The sequence below is a fragment of the Pleurodeles waltl genome, chromosome 4_1, assembly GCF_031143425.1.
Source record: "Pleurodeles waltl isolate 20211129_DDA chromosome 4_1, aPleWal1.hap1.20221129, whole genome shotgun sequence".
In the NCBI taxonomy this organism is placed as follows: domain Eukaryota; kingdom Metazoa; phylum Chordata; class Amphibia; order Caudata; family Salamandridae; genus Pleurodeles; species Pleurodeles waltl.
Genome location: NC_090442.1, coordinates 712,187,916 through 712,209,172, shown reverse-complemented (window position 1 = coordinate 712,209,172; position 21,257 = coordinate 712,187,916).

Here is a 21,257-nt window from a genome sequence, read left to right as displayed (position 1 = left end):
GGCACATGTTTACCGGGATCCCGCAAGATCTCAGAGAACAAGAAGCACGGATGGCCCCCGAAGCACATGGGCACAGGGGGGATGTACATGACAAACAATATGATGTATCAAGTTTCAGGAGACTACGTCCCCCAGCACCTCCTGCAGCAGCGTTGTGTTGGCGGGGGAACAGGACTTCCCTCCCGGCTCTTTCCTCACCTGGGGCTACATAAGAGACGCGCCCCCCGCGGGACGCGGTTTCAGCAGACTACGTCCCCAAGCGCCTCCTGCAGCAGCGTCGTGTTGCCGGGGGAACAGGACTTCCCTCCCGCCTCTTTCCTCACCTGGGGCTACATAAGAGACGCGCCCCCCGCGGGACGCGGTTTCAGCAGGCTACGTCCCCCAGCGCCTCCTGCAGCAGCGTCGTGTTGCCGGGGGAACAGGACTTCCCTCCCGGCTCTTTCCTCACCTGGGGCTACATAAGAGACCCGCCCCCGCGGGACGCGGTTTCAGCAGACTACGTCCCCCAGCGCCTCCTGCAGCAGCGTCGTGTTGCCGGGGGAACAGGACTTCCCTCCCGGCTCTTTCCTCACCTGGGGCTACATAAGAGACGCGACCCCCGCGGGACGCGGGACGCGTGCAGGATGTGCCTGGGCGTGTGCCCGGGCGAAGACCGGGCCAAGACGGGCCCGTCTTCGCCCGACTGAGGCCGGGACGGGACCAGTCTCTTTAACCTCATTTCAATCTAAGTAAGTCTATTACTTAATTTTTTCTCTCAATTAAATCTGGCCATTTTTGTCAACTAAAACCATGGGGAAAAGGAAAGCCGTTGATCCGCCGGAACCACTGGATGATATAAAAAAACAGAAAAAGCGCCCCAGGAAATTAGTCACTAAGTCCACACGAGGAGGCCCTAAATCACTCGACGAGATTGATTTATTATGTGAGGACGTAGAGGCCATCCTTAATAGCGAACTAGTTACCAATGGAACCTTGCCTCGGAAGAAGCCTTTGCCCCAACCCAAAAAGAATCAAGAATTTTTTAATAAGAGGAAGAAGGGCCAAACTATTAACTCTGGAAAACCAACTAATGGTATAGAAAATCCGCCTAATGCCAACACTACTATACCCCCTACCCAACAGGATATTGTGGTTTATAGTAGTATTACTAATTCTCCATTTACTCAGGGGACATCCCAAGCAGAAGAAATAGAATATCTACCTTTCCCATTGAGCCCTGAAATAAGGCTGGTCCCTAACCTACCATGCAGAAACCGTTTTGAGCACCTGACTTAGGAGGGTGATTTGATCGAGGCTCAGGATCATCACCCGGCCGAGACAGTTACTGAGGCTGCCATTCCCCCTCTTACCAACGCTACCTGCTCTGAACCACCTACTATTGAAGTTAACTTGCCTCTAATTCTTCACAGAGTAGATGAAGTTAGGAATCTGGTATTGCAGCTAACCAAACTCCTACAGGGAATAATGACCCACGTACCGAGATGTAAATGCCAAGTGATAGAGGCAGTTGGGGAAGGAGGAACCCTGGCAGCGGAACTAATCCCATCTAACATCAATATACATAAGGGACCAACTAATCGTTTCCAAAGTACTGGTCCCTATATGGATGCCGCAGAAACAAATCCAATTCCCCATATAGCCAAATCAAAAAATAAACATACTAGATGCAGCAGCACCACCTTGGATGGGATTACAGCGACGAACGGTCTCGATATTATCGGTAGCCCCTCTGCCCCATTGATCAGTCATCTACCCAAGAGGCAAAATATCACTACTAATACCTTAGGTAAGTCAGACTGTATTCCTCCTAATACCAATAGGTTGCTTGTCAACCCTGTGATTAATGAGCCAGTCTGCACTATTTCCACTCAAGGAAAACATAGGGCCTTAGGTATGCCCTCAACAAGTACAGGTGCTAGGCATGGAAGTAACACCCTCTTTTTAACTAACGTTCCGAAGTTGTCCCCTAGGTCTGTTGAGGACCAAGAATCCCGGACTAATAAGGTTGTCCACTGGCTACGTTATCGACAGGAAGGCCTTTCAGTTATACGTTCGGATATCCTAAAAACTGAAAGATGGAGTCCCCCTGGGACAAACTCTGATGTAATTGCTATTGTGTTCCTGGATAAAAGTGTGGCAGACCAACTTATTGACCTTGTTGCACGCGTGCGCCAGTATAAGGGGCATAAAAGAGGAGGTATCACGTTAGTCTCCAAATTAGTAGATCCAAACCAGGCATCTGTGCCTGGTTATATAGCCCATACCAGCAGGAGGGATCTCTTGGAGCAAGGCGTACATACGCACTATGATTCTGTATGACTGTCTTCTGCCCAGGAAGCCTTCACCAGGGACAACCCAGAGGAATTTCAATCGAATAGTCTTGTGAAGGTCATTACCAAAGAGTTGAATCCCGAGGATGCTTCTCCCACAACTTATGGCATTGAAACAGACACCATTGGCTTATCCATAATGACTTGGAATCTAGCTGGCCTTGCTAGGAAACAGGACGATATAGATTGGGTCACTTATATAAAGACCCAAGATGTGTGCCTCTTCCAAGAAACCTGGGTCGAGGGTCAAATTAGCATAGAAGGGTTTCTTTCCTTCAACATCCCTGCACAGCCATCAGAGAAAGCAACAAGTCGTGCAAAAGGGGGACTTTTCATTCTTTTAAATTCAAAACTTCAATGTGACTACAAGGTTTTAAAATTTGATTGTCCGGATCTGATGGGTCTACAAATTTCCTTCCAACAGAATTTTAATGTAACCCTTATTAATGTATATGCTCGATCTGTTTCACGTGGATCAGAATCACATATTTTAACTTTACTCTCTGATTACTTAGACACTATACAAACTAACTCCTATTTAATCATTGCTGGGGATGTAAATTGCACCTTTGAACCCTCTGTGTATCTTAGTGACCTAACCATGGAGGAGAACGAACTTTGGGGGATTGCACAACTGAATGGGGACATCCCTTGCCCTTGTTCTCGTGTTGCAGCTCAGCTAGTCTCATTATGCCTAAAGTTTGGCCTTAGGGCTTGTAATGGTCGCACTCCTTCCGATTTAAACCTTGCACCCACATTTCAACGAGGTTCTCTGACTAGTATTATTGATTATTTCTTGGTGGATGTGCGACTTTGGCCGTTACTAAGAGATATGAGGGTAGATTCTAGGTGTGAGAGTGACCACTTCCCCCTGTTACTCACCCTTACGGGGAATATTTTTGGTAGAACCTTGAACATGCAACTCACAACGGTCCCTCCCCCTATTTTGAATAATGCTTACACGAAGGTAGGGTGGCCAAAGGTGTTATTTATTACGCGAGATCTGCCAAATATTTACTGATAATCTGTCAGTTTATGAAGATTGCGATCCTAAGGCTATTCCACTTCTTGGTATTCATGAAAGCATGGTTGTCAAACTCCAAAGTGTTTTCTATAAAAAACTTACGGCAACCCCGCGATGTAGGGTTCCGGCTAACAATAGATGGTTCAATGATTCATGTATGAGGGCTAAGTCTGGCCTCAAGAAGGCTATTAAGGATGGGACCCCGGGGGCGATCCAACAAGCCAGATGTCTGTATAAGAAGACAATCTCGCAATCAAAGAAATCTTGGGAAGACTCTATTTGGCAGGAGCTGTTGGTTGCCACAAAAGCAAATATTAAATACGCTCTTCTGGGAATTGTTGACTAAATGTGAGAAAGGGGGCAGGTCCAACCTAAGGAATCATATTCAACCTGAAAGTTGGGTGGAACACTTCTCCCTGCTCTATGAGGAAACTACTATTCCAGGGGCTCTAGACAGTGACAACACGAGATTAGATCTCCCCACTTTGCCAAATACCAACCTTGCTACTTCTTCCCCTGATGGGAGCCTAAATGATCACAAGGGTTTTATTTGTTTCTCTTTAGAAGAAACTGCTGACGCCATTAACTCCTTGAAACCTGGCAAAGCCCCAGGACCAGATAAAATTCCAGGTGATCTTTATAGATCTGAGCCATCTATATGGACCTGGTATATCAACTCATTGTCGAATAAAATCACCGAAGGAGGACAGATTCCCAGGTCGTGGAAAGGTGCAGAAATTATCCCCATCTACAAAAAGGGTAACGCAAATCTCCCATCCAACTATAGACCGATTAGCCTAATTGATAACCTGCAAAAAATATTTGCCAAACAGCTCCTAGGTGGACTATCAAGTTGGGTCACGGAACAGCAGATTCTTTTTCCGCTACAGGCGGGGTTCCGGCCCAGAATAAGCACGGTAGACCAGGCTTTTAGGTTGGCAGTGCTACATTCGAAATATGTAGTCCTGGCAAAGCAAACCCTAAATCTTGCCTTTGTTGATTTACGATCCGCCTTTGATTTGTTACCAAGAGAAAAGCTGTGAGAAGCGCTAGACAAAATAGGGATACCAGCTAATATCACCCATCTATTGAAACGCATGCACGAAGATACATACGCACAAGTGAGATGGGGCAACCATGGTGAGCTGACCAACAAATTCCCCATTAAAAGGGGTATCCGTCAGGGTTGTGTACTAGCACCACTCCTGTTCTCTTTATTCATTAACGGAGTGGTGCAAGAACTAAGGGCATGCCAGAATGATGCTCCTACTCTAATCGATCAGAAAATTCCTATTCTTCTCTTTGCGGATGACTCCTTACTCATCTCAAAAACCCCTATGGGTTTGCAAATTCTTGTGGATAAATGTAATTTATTTTGTCGGAATTCTGGTCTTGAGTTGAATTTGAAAAAAACTAAATTGATGGTGCTCCGCTCTGGTACTCGGAAGAAATGCACTATAAGGCTAGACGGTGTTATTTTGGATCAGGTTAGTTCCATCGACTACTTGGGCGTGAGACTCACAGATTCACTCCATTGGGAGGAACAGGTTAGCAAGAGTGCTAGGCTCTTGCAACATCGGGCAGCACCCATATTGCGTCTTTATAGGAGTACGATGGCCAAAACTGTATCTCCAGCATTAAAGATCTATGTGGCCAAGGCGCAGGGTGCTGCTGCCTATGGTGCAGAGATCTGGGGCACCTCTGATTGTAGTAGGATAACTAAAATTGAGAACAGCTTTGCAAGGGCTTTATGCGCTTGTCCTATTAGCACCCCATGAATCCCCCTGTTTTTAGACCTAGGGCTAAAACGAATGGCTGACATAATTGCTCTACGTCCTCTGTTGTATTGGGTGAGGTTATGGATAGTCCCCAAATTGGTTGTATACAAGTCCTCACTGCTAGAATTGTTAAAATGTTCTAACTCCACTTCCATCTCATGGATCAAACATGTATCTAAATGGCTTTTTACCTTGGGATTGAGAGACTTATGGGAGAACCCCCACCAACTTGAGAAGTCCCATGTAAAAGTGTTGAAGGGTGCTTATTGGTCTTATATACGGAACAATTATATTTCTCATAAATCCAATGGTCGTCTAACCAATCTTTTTATTGATTTTAAATGGTACCCAGAGTTTGAACCATATCTGGATATAATACCTGACTTATTAGGTAAAGGACTGTATGCTAGATTCCGCTTTGGGACACTACCATTGATGACCCTAACAAGCAGATGGGGACCCAATACCACTTCTGAAATTTGCCCTGTGTGTGACAAATCTCCAGAAACAGTTGAACATTTTATGTTCTTTTGTCCTGCTTACCAAGTCCCAAGGTCAAAATGGATCCGTAAAATCTGCTGGGAATTGAAGATAAGGAAATGTGCCCTAGCTTTGAGGATCCTAATAAGTCACAATTCAAATGTGTTAATTTACGCAGCAAGCAAGTATTTAGTTGCTGCATGGCGTATACGTAATTTTTATATAAATAATGTTCTTAACTGATTTTAAGCTTGTGTAACCAGGGATTTTATTCATTTTACTTATTTATTCATCTTTGCTCTCTGGTTTATGGTAGATCTGTATTGTTTTTTCCTCATGATGATAATTTATCTTTGTATTGTATTGCTTTGATGGTCTGCCGGCCGAATAAAGCTTATTATTATTATTATCAAGTACATTAGCATGAATAAAGGCCCCCAGCAAGTCAGTACAGTGCTTGTCCATAACACAAGAGCACTGTGTATGGGTCTCAGGATTGTGCACTGACAGTATGAGTATGCCAAAATGGAGTATAAGGTAGCCCCCAGGGACAGCCACATGGGCCCACATGGAGTAACCCAACGCACAAATGATGCAGGAGAGAGCACAGGCACCAAAGGTCATGACACCCGTGGTCTCCCATGTGGCCACCCACAAGGGCCCAGATGTACCAATGTCTTCACACTCAGTTTAGGTATTCCACCAAGACATCCATCTACCTCGTGTAATTTGACCACATTAGGGGAACAACTGTCCTGCACTACACCAGACACACCCAACCATCAGTCCTTACGTTGCAGAAAACTCATTTTATGGGTTTCTCGTGTCCCTTTCTGTGCCACTTTGGTTAGAGCAGGGTGTTCCACTTGGAGATTGCAAGGGGCTCCAGGTGGACAGCCATACTTCTTCATAAGAAGTTATCTCTAGTAGTCACCACGAGCATCACTGAGCCCCAAGGCCAATTTGTTATTGTATGGAGTTTTCTAGAGGGAAAGCAGAACAACAAAGTGAGTGTCTATGTGCCAGCCCTGTTGCCCACTCAAACCTTTAAAGAACTCACATCCATCATACTGACTTTTACCCATGGCTCTATCAGTCAGAAGCGATTTTAATGCTTCACCCAATCCTGACTGGACACCTCTAAGCCTCCCACAGTGGTTTGTTGGCAAAGAGCCAAACAACTCATGACCTGTATGGACTCACTGGGCTTGCGTGGCACCCGGAGGATGTGACAGCCCTAAGTTAGGGAGTACACTCACATCTCCCCAGTCTACAAAACACTCTCCCACATCGATATCCTTGTGCTCCCAGCACCAGACGTCCTCCAGGCCCACTCTGTCAAGATCATTCCTAGCAGCATCTCAGACTATTCTCCACCTGCCCTTCACTTCGGGACACCAGACGGGACCACAAGTCCGATCTGGTGTCTTAATACCTAGCATCTCACAGATGCCCAGTGTTTGGAGATCCTATTCACAGAACTACAATCCTACTTTGCCATAAACCTAGGTATAATGAACTCCCCGGCATTATCTGTGCTGCAGGAAAAGCCACCATGAGAAGTGTGGTGTAGGGGTACATTTGACGCCAGGAATACAAGTTACACCATATTACCTCTCTCGGGACCCACAACCTACAGCTAGAGCGTCAGTTTCAACAGGACAAAATGTAAATCCTCCAGTGCCAACTGGATCTCGCAAGAATCATCCTGCACAACTCACCTTCAACAAAGCCCAACAGTGTTGGAACCCCTTGACACAATGGGTGTACACACACAGAGACAAAATTGGAAAACTCTTGTAATGTCTGGCCAATAGTGACCCGACTTCCAGGATTTTTCTGGTGATTTAGGACCCCGCTCGCCAGACCAGAAGCTGCTCTACTGAAATGGCTGCCATCTTTGGCAAATATTATTGTACACTCTGCGCCCACCATCCACAACTGCCCTGTGAACTACTCCAACCCCTGCTATCAGAGATCCCTCTCCCTGTACTCTCCAGAACCTCGAGTATGGACCTAGACGCCTCCATCGCTGTTGAACAAAACGACAAGGGAATCCTTGGGATGAACTCTGGGAAGGCACCTGGACCAAATAGCGTTACCTTTGAGAACTATTGAAAATTCTGTGCAGTCCTCTCTTCTCATCTCTATGCCCTCTAGGAAGAGTCATACTCAAATGGGATATTCCCGGCAGACCTAGACACGGTGACCATTGTCATCATTTCCAAATCTGATATCCTTGAACTCTGCTGTATGGCATAGCACCCTATTTCCCTAATCAACACTGAGATTAAAATCTTTGCAAAAGTCTTTGCCAGCAGTCTGCAGCACGTCTTGACTGCCCTTGTTCGCCCTTCCCAATGTGACTTTATGCCTGGTCGCAGCACCTACCACTGTGTAAGGTGTGTACATGTTGTCCTAGCCTACCCCAAAGAAACCGGGACCCACAAACCCTCCTTCTAATCGATTACAAGAAGGTGTTCCAACTGTCAACTGGTCCTTCCTGGGCAAGGTGCTTCACTGCATGGACCTGGGTGCACAATTTTGTAGATAGATGCAACCTCTCTAATCTCAACCCTTGGCACAGGTGCAGATAAATGGTATGCTGCCGGCCACCTTCCCTATGCGACGCCATACCTGGAAGGGAAGCTCGCTATCCCCATTCCTGTTTGTACTAGCCATCGAACTCCTGGCCAGGTTGATATGCTGCAATGTCCAGATCTATGGTTAGTGATGGAGCAGTGGCGATGAGGAGAGAATTGCACTGTACGCAGATGATATCCTTCTATTCCTAGCCAACCCTCATCTCTTGGGTCCTCTTTGCCTCCACCTTCTGGACCTCTACGAAGAGGCCTCCGAGTGAATAAAAGGAAATCTGTACTAGTCCCACTTCAAGGGGACAGTGAGACATGGCCTGGCAACCATGAGCACCATAAGATGCCCCACTTTCCATTAATTGGGCATCTATAGCCCAAGAGCCAGACCTGATTTGGAACCTCAACCTGACCCCTCACCTGGACAAAATGAAAAGGGACCTCTGGTGCTGCCACTTCATGTGCTTGGCAGAGTAGCTCTCTTTAAAATGATGATCCACCCAAGGTTCATCTATGTCCTCCAAAATTTCCTACTGATGATCCCAAACTCATGATTTAGACCTCTTGCGTCCATAATTCGCTCCTTCCTCTGAGCAAGCCAGCAAGCTTGCATTGGTATTGAAAAATGTCATCTTTCAATGTATGATAGTGGGATGAGCGTGGCCAATATACAGCTTTTTTACAAGACGGCACAACTCCTGGTCATCAATGATTGGTTTTGCAAGGGGTTGAGTGATCGAGCATACTGAGCAGAACTCTCACTTATGGGTATTGATAAATTGGTAGGACTGCTTTATGGCAAACCTATTCCCTCGGACCTTGCAGAGGTCACCAAGGCAATCTTCTTACATTGATGTTGAACAATGTGCTTTACTTGTTGAGATCAGATGCTTACACAGCAAAACCTGCTATGGCAGGGCTGGTATCTTCACCACACTATACAACTGGAGGGCTTTGCCAAATGGGACAAGTCGGACATCACAACCCTATGAGTCATTTGGTAGCGTTACCACTTGTGCACATTTCAAGCTATTCAATCTTACTTTTAATTGTGCCAGACCCAATTCCACAAATACCTACAACTGAGACACATTCTCTGGAGTCAAACTACTGCAGCAGGGGCTCTACCTGAATACATCTCTTTTGAGGCCAGGCTCCTGATGGGGACCTTTGGGAAGGGTGGCACTTCCGAAATTTGCTGCATGCTTAGGAATAATAACCCCGACCGTCTTGCGACCCGAAAGCAGATATGGGTGGGTCCCCTGGAAGACGCTGACTGGCAGGAGGCCTAGTGGCCCCCCAGGGAAAAAGTTATATCCTCCGGTCTTTGACTGATTCAACTAAATTACCTGCAGGTGACAAACCTTACCCCTTGCCATCTATGGGATTCTGGCAAGATTCCACATCCCAGCTTTTTCAGCTGAAAGCCCTCGGACGCTGATGTTTTTCTACATCATCTGGCAATGCCCCAAAAATTGCTGGATACTGGCACCACCAGATCCGTCCCGGGTTCTGGAACTACTGAGTCACTTCATACCCCAAATTTCTTTACTGAGTAACCTTGGTGACTTTAGGGATGGCCACCTTAGTTGCAGAGAGTGGTATAGCATGACGGCGGAGGTCTCCCACCCCCTTATGCTCCCTGAGTGGTGCAGGGGTCTAGACTTGTACGCCCAAGAGGAGGGGCCTATTTACAGAGCTGTGGGATGTCCTCAGAAACATGTTAAGATTTGGGGCAGATGGTGGGATTATCATGGCTTGGGACTAAGTACTGTGGATACCTAACTATTCTAATGCAAAAGAACGTGTTGATTATGTATGATTTATTTTAAGGAGGCCGCTAGAACATATTGTTTTGCTTTGTCTTTAATATATTAAATCAATAAAATGGTTTATTAAAAAAAGAGAGTGAAAGAGATTAATTCAGATTTGCTGCTTTCTGAGATTGTGATGCATTGTAGTGTATCCCTGGAAGATTCTTGGCAGATCAAGGTGTTAGGACCGATTTATAGCTGCTGATTCCATCACCCGAGGGGATTCAGGGTGTGCTAGCACTCAAAACGTGATAACCAAGGATCACTCGACTGAATGTGGTTTGCATGGTGTAGATGCTCACTAAGTGCACAGCAACGGATGCATGCTTGAGACACACTGACAAAAACCTGGATAACTACATTTGCCCTTCCCGCCCCTTCTTCAGGTTGCATATAGACACCCTAGACGACTATAGGTGTGTGGGGTCTTCCGCCTCTTTGTTCATGTCTGGCCCTCACAGGGCAGCACGTGCTGCATCCGTGTAAGGCGGGGCATATCACAGTGGCATTGTAGGTGCTGCACTTAAATCACTCCACTCTCTGAGGTGAGGATGGGCTCGGGAAGAAGGGTGCCAGCACATTGTTTTTCCATTCTCTGTGCCTGCTGCTGACATTGTTGTGGTAGGTAACAGCATTTTAGCATGCCATTTCTTTTTCCAAAGAGTTTTAATGTTAACCCATTAGCAGTGGGAACAGTGAGACTCACATCTGTCTTTGAAAGGCTGTCTCTACCCTCTCACTCACTGGGATACTTAACTCCTGACTGTCTACAGGGGGAAAAAACATCATTTTATTTTGGGTTTCACAAGCCTGCTAAATGGCAATATGGCATTTGATGCCATCATCATTGCTGTCATTTCTGCCCTCAGCATGTTGCAATGTGGGATCTGTAGTTTTGCATTTAACACTATCATGGGCTTAAAACCACAGCAGGCAAAGTGTTACTGACTAAAAGCCAGAGTTGGACAAAATTGTTACACGTGGCAATGGGCCACCTGTCAGCTGTGTTGTAAAAATGCACAAGTCATCTATTCCATTTCAAACCGCTTGTTTCACACGTATAGTCAAGAGTACTCACATATGTTGTGAGGGTTCCGTCTTTCATTGGCATCATGAATTAAAATAGGCATTGGCCATGCACATCGTTTTTGTACTGTATGCAGTGGAAAGTTTTATACTGAGCTTCACAACACAGCAGAAGGTAAAACATGGATAGCGGCAGCAAAACCTTCCATAACACAATGAACAAATAAAGGACACATGCCTGTAAGAGGACAAACATCACATGATTCCTTTATAAGTACAGAACAGATGCATCACAGGTAGCTAACATACTAAAGAGAAAGTTAGAAGAGATAAAGGACTGTTGTACACTTTCTGTAGATATAAACATACAGAACCAACTAAACCTTTTAAGGAATTGCCATATATTCATGTACACACCTAGCAAGATGGACTCTTGCCTACCTAATGTGGTCTGCTTCAATAGTAAGGTCCACATCTAGCACTGGGAAGCTTTATAGAGCTCTACTGTTCACTGGTTGTACAGTCTCCTAGGTATGGGTTCCCCTGTTGGAGATCAGTTATGTTCTAACTTATGTTGACATTCATGTTATACCTTTGTTATACTGTCAGACATATATTAAAATTGATCCTAGAAATAACGCAGCACTCCCAAGCAATCCATAATAACAAAGTGATCCAGATAAGTTTGGATGTAGTAAGATCTATTTATTGTTGGTGTGGACATCATGTGGCAAGACGAATATAATTCCACAATCACAGTCATTTATTATGGACTGCTTGGGAGTACTGCGGTATTTCTAGGATCATATGTATGGTGTCACCTCGTGGGCACCATTGTATGTTTTCAGTAAGGAAAGCACACACTACTGTTCAGCACTGTGCTTCATTTTATTTGGACTGTTCCTGACTCTAACTATAAGAGTTTATTATTTTGGATAAATTACAGGAAGTGCACCCATTGGACCACTACTGCCCGTATTCTTCTATGTATATATTAAAATTGTGTGTGGTTGTCAAAAATCATTTTTCCTGGCATCTCCCTATAATAAGATTAAAAACTAGGAGTGCTGAGCAATAGACCTTGCTTCTATTTTCTGTTGACATGTCTTGGTGCTCGAATATTGCTCCAAAGGGGTCAGGTGACTTCCTCAAGGCTATAGGCAAGGGAGTAGCCAACAAATTAGAACACCCCCCACTTGGAACCAAAACTCTGATGCACTAAGCAAGCAATGCAAGTGAGCTTGAACCTCCCTAGAACAGCTCAGTTTTCTCTTCCCTCCAAACATCTATCCATTCATTCTTTCAGCCTTCTCCATCTACCCATTGATATCCACCATTTCACCTTTAAACTCTGTCATCCATTAATTCCCTCATCTATCATTCAATCTTTCACCATTCTAGCAATCTGTTGGCCATTTCATCCATTCATCCATTCACACATCCATCATCTACCATCCATTCATCTATGCACCCACTCATACATACATCACTTGACTAACCCCTCCATCAATAAAGCCTTTCCTCCATCAATTTTGATCCTTTCGTCAATCCATTCATCCGTCCATCCTCTCAGATTTCCATTTGCTTTGCCGTCCATCTATACTCAGATTTCCATTAACTATGCCATCCATCCACTCATCCTCTTAGATTTCCATTTACTGTTCCCTCCTTTCAACCACCCGGCCAGCCATCCTCTCAGATTTCCATTCACTCTACCATCCTTTCACCCATCCATCCATCCTCTCAGATTTCTATTTACTCTGCTATCTGTTCACCCTCCAATACATCCATCCATTCGTCCTTCCTGATTTCCATTTATTCTGCCATCCTCTCATCCCCCATCCATTCATTCATCATCTCAGATTTATATTTACTTAACCATCCATCCACCTATCTTCTCAGAAAGCCATCCATCAATCCATCCATCTTCAGATTTCCTCTGCCACCCTTTCATACTTATCCTTTCACCCACTTATCTACTCATCTTTACATCCACCCACCTTCTCACCCACTCCTCCATCCATCCTTTTGCCCACTAATCAACACATCCTTCCATCCATCCATTCTCCCTCCCATTTAGTCTGCAATCCCATCATCCACCCATCTCCCCATTGTCTAACCCACTCATCCACCAATTCTTTCATCCAGCCATCCACTCATCCACCCATCCTTTCACCCACTCATCTTTTCATCCATCCTCCGGGATTTCCATTTACTTTGCAATCCTATCATCCACCCATTTTCCCATCACCTCACCCACTCACATTCACCCATCCTTTTAGTCACCCACCCAGCCATCCTTTCAAACCCATTCATCCATCCACCCATCCTCCCAGATTTCCATATACTCTGCAACCCTATCATCCACCCATTTACCCATCATCTCGTCCACTCATCCACCAATCTTTTTACCGATCATCTTTTCACCCACTCATACACCCATCCTTTTAGCCACTCATCTATCAATCCATTCACTGGCTCATCCTTTCACCAATCCATCCAACCATCCATCCATCCTTTCACCCACCCTTTCTTTCACCCACTCATCCATCCTTTTACCAACCCATACTTTCAACCACTCATCCGTCCATCGTTTGAAAACACATAATTTTACCCACTCATCCATCCTTTTACCAACCCACACTTTCAACCACTCATCCATCCATCCTTTGAACCCCCCTAATTTCACCCACTCATCCATCCATACTTTCACCCACTCATGCATCCACTTGTCCACCCTTCTTTCTCTTTTCTTTCAACTCATCCTTCTTTTTCTTTTTATAGTTAATTTATCTGCCAAGTTGAAGATACAAGAGGCACATAAAGCACTCCACCCCAGCTGCAGATGCCAAGGCAGGGAATTCAATGAGCCCTGACTAAAGGTCTCAGCATCTCATCTCAAATATTGTGAAACAGATCGTGGTTCATAGGGCAGGTAATGCAAGTGCCTGTAGTATAGCCTTTGATTTTTCATGAAATGAGGCAAAAGCAAAAGAAACACCCCTTCGTCATAGAACAGGTACACCCTGGGTACAAACAGTGCAAGCTTCTCTCCTTCTGAGGACAGGTACAGCTAGGGATGCAGCAGCATAAGCTTTTCCCATCACAATACACATATAAGACAGGCAGCAGCAGTGCGGGCTTTGCTTCCTCACAGAACAGATTCCACATGGGAGCAGCAGAGCAAGCTTCCCCCTCTCACAGAAGGCAGCAAATGCAATTTCCCATTTCCTGCAAAACATATTCAGTAAGCCAGAATAGTTCAAGCTTTCATGTCTTACAGAACATGCAATGCTAAGGCATGAGTGACTTGTAAGTTACAGGCAGGTCTCTATGTGCTTAACTCACTGAGAGAGATATATAGGTGGATGAGTGACTGAATATGCAAGTTCTGAAAACATTCTTACTTAGGTAGGCATCTTGAAAGTCCTGCTACTGTCATTTGGAGACCATCTGTTGGGTTTATACTTTCCACATACTGAGAAGCTGTGTTTAACTTGCCGATGATTGTTATTTGGAGCAGTCTTTGAAGGGATATGGACACTAAGCGCAGTGCAGTCTTAGCCTTGCTGCTGCATCTGTTCAAAATGTTGAGGGACACCGCTGCACATGTAGCACATTTATTCATCATTAAGGGGGATGTTTACATCATTAAAAGGCAGCTAGGAAAACGGTTTGCTGACCAATGCTTAATTTGAGGCAGTGCTTGCAGGGGGTGACCACTGGCACTTATTTCTAGGAAGCTATTTTTTCCCATGAGATTTGACCCCTAAGAAGAGAGAAAAAATACCTAAGACTGAAAAACTGTGACAAAGTCTAGCGTCGAAATATTGGAGTTAACGTCATTTTTTGGATGCATGAAACCTCAATGAGATGCAAGGTGTTAGAAATGGGTTTTTTGGTTGGCAGTCAGGTTACCCCCTGTCCAAGCAAAAGCCCTCACTCTAGTCAGGGTAAGTCACACACAATCCAAGATTATCCTGTGCCCACCCTCTGGTAGCTTGGCACGAGCAGTCAGGCTTAACTTAGAAGGCAATGTGTAAAGTATTTGTGCAATAAATCATACAATACCACCATATAGCACCACAAAAATACACCACACAGTGTTTAGAAAAATATAGAATATTTATCAGGATATTTGTAGGTCATAAGAGAATAAAGTTGCAATATGAATTTGTAAAGATATCACTGAAAAGTGATATAAAGTGTCTTAAGTCTTTAGAATATAAACAAAGTCTCTTTCAAGCACAAGTACCTGGTTTCTCGTGGAAAAATCTCCTCAGAGGGCCACAAAAGAAGAGATGCGTGGAAAAAGGGGTGTGTGCGTCGATTTCTCCTCAGCACACACAGACTTGCGTCGTTCTTTTCCACGCGGGGAAGTCGGGCGTCGTTTTCTGGCGCGCAGACAGTCTCTTTTTGTGGATCGCGGGGATTACCAGATGTCCTGGGTCTGTGCGTGGATTCTCCTGCTTATTTTTCGGCTGCGCGTCGTTCTGCGGGGCTGCGCGTCGAAGTTTCGATCTCACGGTAGGCGTCGCGTCGATTTCTCCTTGGAAGTCGGGCGGCGTTGTCCTTGCGAGGCCGTGCGTCGAAATTTTGGTCTCACGGCAGGCGTCGCGTCGATTTCTCCTTGGAAGTCGGGCGGCGTTGTCCTTGCGAGGCCGTGCGTCAAAGTTTCGCACTCACGGTAGGCGTCGCGTCGATTTCTCCTGGAAAGTTGGGCGGCTTTGTCCTTGCGAGGTTGTGCGTCGAAGTCTCGATCGTCCCGAGGGCGTCGCGTCGATCAGCGTCGGTGTGCGGCGTTTTTCTCGCCGCGAAACAAGCTGTGCGTCGAAATTTTCGGCGCACGGAGCGTCCAAGTGAAAGGAAGAAGTCTTTTTGGTCCTGAGACTTCAAGGAACAGGAGGCAAGCTCTATCCAAGCCCTTGGAGAGCACTTTCACAGCCAGGCAAGAGTTCAGCAAGGCAGCAGGGCAACAGCAAGACAGCAGTCCTTTGTAGAAAGCAGACAGGTGAGTCCTTTGAGCAGCCAGGCAGTTCTTCTTGGCAGGATGTAGTTTCTGGTTCAGGTTTCTTCTCCAGCAAGTGTCTGATGAGGTAGGGCAGAGGCCCTGTTTTATACCCAAATGTGCCTTTGAAGTGGGGGAGACTTCAAAGAGTGGCTAAGAAGTGCACCAGGTCCCCTTTCAGTTCAATCCTGTCTGCCAGGGTCCCAGTAGGGGGTGTGGCAGTCCTTTGTGTGAGGGTAGGCCCTCCACCCTCCCAGCCCAGGAAGACCCATTCAAAATGCAGATGTATGCAAGTGAGGCTGAGTACCCTGTGTTTGGGGTGTGTCTGAGTGAATGCACAGGGAGCTGTCAACTAAACCTAGCCAGACGTGGATTGTAAGGCACAGAAGGATTTAAGTGCAAAGAAATGCTCACTTTCTAAAAGTGGCATTTCTAGGATAGTAATATTAAATCCGACTTCACCAGTCAGTAGGATTTTGTATTACCATTCTGGCCATACTAACTCCCTGCTCCTTTCAGATCAGCAGCTGCCACTTCAACAGTGTATGAGGGCAGCCCCAATGTTAGCCTATGAAGGGAGCAGGTCTCACAGCAGTGCAAAAACGAATTGAGGGTTTTTTACACTACCAGGACATATAACTACACAGGTACATGTCCTGCCTTTTACCTACACCGCACCCTGCTCTAGGGGATACCCAGGGCACACATTAAGGGTGACTTATATGTAGAAAAAGGGGAGCTCTATGCTTGGCAGGTACTTTTAAATGCCAAGTCGAGGTGGCAGTGAAACTGCCCACACAGGCCTAGCAATGGTAGGCCTGAGACAAGGAAAAGGGGCTACTTAAGTGGGTGGCACAATCCGTGCTGCAGGTCCACTAGTAGCATTTAATCTATAGGCCCTAGGCACCTGGAGTGCACATTACTGGGGACTTATAAGTAGATTAAATAGTTCAATCAGGTATGATCCAAAGTTACCATGTTTACAGAGAGAGAGCATATGCACTTTAGCACTGGTTAGCAGTGGTAAAGTGCGCAGAGTCTAAAAACCAGCAAAAACAGTATCCACAAAGTGGAGGGAGGCAGGCAAAAAGTTAGGGGTGACTACCCTAAGGCTGTCAGGTCTAACATGTGTCCCCCCCAGCTGAAAGTGGGGAGAGCTACCCGACCTCTTGGGAGCTCTCATCGCTAAGGCGGAAGTACCTGGAGAGACCATCAGCATTGGCGTGGTCAACCCCTGGGCGATGTTTCACCGTAAAGTCCATCCCCTGTAGGGAAATGGACCACCTCAAGAGTTTTGGATTCTCACCCCTCATCTGCATGAGCCATCTGAGGGGCCTGTGGTCTGTCTGAACTAGGAAGTGAGTCCCAAACAGGTAGGGTCTCAGCTTCTTCAGTGCCCAGACCACAGCAAAAGCTTCTCTTTCAATAGCACTCCACCTCTGTTCCCGTGGTAATAGTCTTCTGCTAATAAAGACTACCGGTTGATCTCTGCCCTCCTCATTTAGCTGTGCTAGAACTGCCCCTATGCCATGCTCTGAAGCGTCTGTCTGCACGATAAATTCCAGGGAGTAGTCAGGGGCCTTGAGCACGGGGGCCGTGCACATGGCTTCCTTCAGGGCGTCAAAGGCTTTCTGACAAGCCTCTGTCCAATTCACCAACCTAGGTTGCTTCTTGGACGTGAGTTCTGTCAAGGGGGACACAATGGTACCATAGCCCTTGACAAACCTGCGGTAGTATCCGGTGAGGCCTAAAAAGGCTCTCACCTCAGTCTGGGTTCGAGGTGGTTGCCAGGCCTTGATAGTTTCGATCTTGGCCTGGAGTGGCTGCACCTTGCCACCACCTACTAGGTGTCCCAAGTACACCACGGAACCCTGCCCAATCTGGCACTTACTAGCCTTGATGGTCAGGCCTGCCTGTTGCAGGGCCTGAAGCACCTCCTTGAGGTGGAGCAGGTGTTCCTCCCAGCTGGAACTGTAGACAGCGATGTCATCCAGGTAGGCTGCACAGAAGGCATCCTTGCCAGCCAGGACCCCGTTAACCAACCGTTGGAAGGTAGCGGGGGCATTTTTCAATCCAAACGGCATCACCCGGAACTGGTAATGGCCGTCAGGGGTGGAAAAGGCGGACCTTTCCTTAGCCCCCTCAGTCAGGGCGATCTGCCAGTACCCTGAAGTAAGATCAAACGTACTCAGGAACTTGGCAGCGCCTAGCCTGTCCACGAGCTCATCAGCTCGGGGGATGGGGTGAGCATCAGTCCGTGTGACTGAGTTGAGACCCCGGTAGTCCACGCAGAACCGGAGTTCTGGCTTCGCGCCTGGGGCAGTAGCCTTAGGGACCAACACCACTGGGCTGGCCCAGGGACTACTGGACTTCTCAATAACCCCTAGCGTCAACATCTTGGAGACCTCCTCCTTGATGCTGGCCTTCACCTTATCTGACAACCTGTAAATTTTGTTCTTCACAGGGAGACTGTCACCGGTGTCAATATCATGAACACAGAGGTGGGTCAGTCCAGGAGTAAGGGAGAAGAGGGGGGAGAACTGCTCCAACAGCTCATAGCAGTCTCCTTTCTGGTTTAGAGTCAGGGAGTCAGACAGAATGACCCCGCTTACGGACCCATCACCTTCTTGGGCAGAGAGGAGGTCAGGGAGAGGTTCACTCTCCTCTTCCATTCCTTCATCTGTGACCAGAAGCATGTTGATCTCCGACCTCTCAAAATGAGCTTTTAGTCGGTTCACGTGGAGCACCCTTAGGGGGTTCCTAGGGGTTTGGAGGTCCACTAGGTAAGTGGCCTCCCCTTTCCGCTCCTTTATTTCAAATGGGCCAGACCAGCGGTCCTGGAGAGCTCTGGGCTCTACTGGCTCCATTACCCACACTTTGTCTCCAGGTTGAAACTCTACCAGAGTGGCCTTCTGGTCATACCATTGTTTCATCACCTCTTGACTGGCCTCCAGGTTACTTTGGGCCTCTTTCCAGAAGCGGGTCATCTGATTGCGGAGGGCCAACATGTAGCTGACCACGTCCTGAGGGGGTGTCTTTGGAGCGTTCTCCAATCCCTCCTTGACAATGCTTAAGGGTCCCCTGACGGGGTACCCATAGAGAAGCTCAAAGGGACTGAACCCTACCCCCCTCTGGGGGACCTCTCTGTAAGCAAAGAGAAGGCATGGTAAGAGGACGTCCCATTTACGCCTCATGGCCTCAGGGAGGCCACCAATCATGCCTTTCAGGGTCTTGTTGAATCTCTCCACAAGCCCATTAGACTGGGGGTGATAGGGTGTGGTGAACTTGTAGGTTACACCACACGCATCCCACAGATGCTTCATGTACGCGGACATGAAGTTAGTGCCTCTGTCAGACACTATCTCCTTGGGGAATCCCACACGGGTAAATATCCCCATCAGGGTTCTGGCTACCACCGATGCAGTTACGGTCCTCAGAGGGATTGCCTCTGGGTACCGGGTGGCATGGTCCACCAAAACCAGGATAAACCTGTTGCCTAAGGCAGTTTTGGGGTCCAAGGGGCCAACAATGTCGACGCCCACCCTTTCAAAGGGGGTGCCAACGACAGGAAGTGGAATCAGGGGGGTTTTAACCCTCTTTCCTGCTTTACCACTAGCCTGGCAGGTAGGACAAGCCCTGCAGAATTTGTCTGAGTGTGTCCTCATTTTGGGCCAGTGAAAGTGGGTGACAAGCCTGTTGAAGGTCTTGTCTTGTCCCAAATGTCCTGCCAGGGGAATGTCGTGAGCCAGACCCAGTAGGAAGGCTCGGTAACATTGGGGGACCACCAGCACACGTGCTGCCCCAAAGACCGGAACCCTAGGCTCACTGTAGAGGAGATCATTCTCCCAATATAGGTGGTGATTGCCAGAGGCGTCACCTGCTGCCTGGTTTAAGGCTTGTTTCCTCAACCCTTCTAGAGTGGGACACTCTTTCTGCGCCTTGCAGAATTCCTCCCTGGTGGGTCCACCCTCAACTTGCCAGCCAGCAAGCTCAGGTAAGTCACCTAGGGTGGCAATGTCTTCCCCAGTTGGCTCGGGAGTCTCCTCCTCAGGAGCCCCGTCAGCCACTGTGGGAACTTCTGGGGCCGGTTTCCCGCGCCCCTCGTCCCTCCTCTTGGCAGCTCTCTGGGCCATCGTTCCAGGCTCCAGATGCCCTTGACTTCCCTCTCGGTCAGCCATGGACCGGGTGGTCATGCAGACCCACTCAGGTAACCCTAACATCTCCAGGTGAGATCTGAGCTCTACTTCTTTCCAAGCAGTATGCTCTAGATCATTGCCTAACAGACAATCTACAGGCATGGCAGGACTCACAGCTACTTTCAGAGTACCAGAGACCCCCCCCCACTCAAAGGGAACCCGAGCCACCGGTAGGTGACTCTCGCGATTGTCAGCGACTATGACCTGGTGGAATGTATTAGGGATTATCTGCTCTGTGGACACCAGCTGACTCTTGATAGTAGTCATACTGGCTCCTGTGTCACGCAGAGCCTCCACCTTCTGCCCATCAATGAGGACCCACTGCCGGTACTTGGAAGTATTTTTAGGCATGTGGACCTTGGACATCATTTCTCCTTCTCCCAGGGACACTAGGGAAATCTCTACCTGTCCCCCACAGCTATCTGGGTCCATCTCCCCCCCGAGCGCTACACTAGTCAACCCAGGGACCTGTCCAGTAGTGGACGGTGCCCTCTTGGGGCACTGGGGATCGCCTTTATAGTGACCATACTGGTAACACTCCATGCATTTGGGGCTAGATCTCCCTGACCTGTCATATGTCCCTGGTTTTCTCCCAAATTTGGAAAAGGAAGGGTTGCCACCCCCTCCCTGGGAATTCTTTTGGGGGCCTTTGGAGAGTTCCTTATCTACAAGTTTATCTCCCCCTTCTTTCTTCTGTTGGGAACCCTGACCACCTTTGTGGGAGTCCCCCCCAGGTACCTTCTTGGACACTCTGGTGCTAACCCAGAGGTCCGCCTCCTCAGCAAGCTTTCTGGGGTCAGTCAGCTTGCTATCCACTAAGTGCTGGCGCAACTCTGTATAAGTAGTATTAAGCATATGCTCTCTTAGAATCAAGTCATATAAACTTTTATAATCAGCTACTTTGTTGCCCCGCACCCATCCATTCAGTGCCTTACTGGAAAAGTCAAAGAAATCTACCCATGTTTGTGTGGTTTGTTTGGTGCTGTCCCTGAACCTCTGACGGTATC